A 1,353-nucleotide genomic window follows, 5' to 3' on the forward strand; every position below is an offset into this window, starting at 1 on the left:
GATGCCTGTCAACATGTTTTGTTTAGTTTTGTTTTCTGTCTCCCCTCCTTGAAGTCTATGAGCCTGTTGTTGGGTAGGGATTGTTTTTGTGCTTAGTACAGTGCTCTGCACATGGTAAGTACTCAATAAATATAATTGAATGAATGAATGAATAAATATGATTGATTGATTGATTGACTGAAGAAATTTTCTTGGATCTCATCCCTATATGGGGCATTTCTGGATCATTCTTTGACACTGTTAGTATCTTTCAATGCAAGAATGATTTTCCTACCCTATCTTCTATTGTTCTGAGTGGTACTGAATTTCCACACATAAGTGAATTTTTATTCATGTAGGAAAAGGAGAGGTGAGTAAGGTTGTGGGGAAGTGTTGAGAGAGGTGGGGCAGTGAAAAGCAGAGCTCCAGCTATTTAACTCTGCCTGTTTAAAGCTGTTTCTCGGTGGTTGTTTAACAACTTTAATAATTCATGTCATATGTGAAATATTTATGTAATATTTAACTAGGAAAATTCTTAAAGACTTTTGAACTCCTCATGCTCGCATATTTCCTGTAAGAAGTGGAAATTTTGAAGACAAAATGCTGTAGCATATTAAATAATTTCCTTACCATTTTAAGCTTGCATTCCATGTGTCTCTGAACTAAAGATGAAATGTTCATTTTCAGTTATTAGGTTTTGGGGTATTCTGAACCCCTAGAGACTGGAATGTAGGAAGCTGGGAACCATATGATTCCATCTGAGGCAATATATCACTCATATAGGGATCATTACGTATTTAACAATCTTCTAGGTAGAAGATTTTATAAAACAAATTCTTCATATCAATCTTCACTTCAGCCTGAAGACACCTTTTCCAAATACATGCGCTTTAATTTTATAACCACAATAACCCTTTCAAGTTGAGCTATTTAAATCCTGCACTCAGTTTCATACACTCTCAACTCTGGCCTTCCTTGCTAAATTGACTGTAAAACAAAATGGGCTTAATTGGTTTCAAAAAATTTAAAGGTCCGAGATGGAACATTATAAATCTTAAGAATGTAACATCTGAAGGGAGAGATGCACCTTTCTTCCAATAAAAATGCTTTACAATTCCATAGTGACTTTCACAGGAGGACCTCAAGGTGTCTTAGTAAATGAACCCAGGAGCTAAAAGAGAAAAGACTCAAAGAGAAGTAGATAGCCAAAGAATCAATCGAGCGAAGGAAGTGCTGTTCATGCTCACTAATATGCTATAAGAGGACCCCATAAACTTGATCTATGCAGTCAAAGCTGTAAGAAAACTTGAGCAATAACCCAGTGATTGGGTAAACCATTTGATTCCTGCTTTGAGGCCTCAATGGATAAAGGTG

Source organism: Ornithorhynchus anatinus, chromosome 2 (genome assembly GCF_004115215.2).
Source record: "Ornithorhynchus anatinus isolate Pmale09 chromosome 2, mOrnAna1.pri.v4, whole genome shotgun sequence".
Lineage (NCBI taxonomy): Eukaryota > Metazoa > Chordata > Mammalia > Monotremata > Ornithorhynchidae > Ornithorhynchus > Ornithorhynchus anatinus.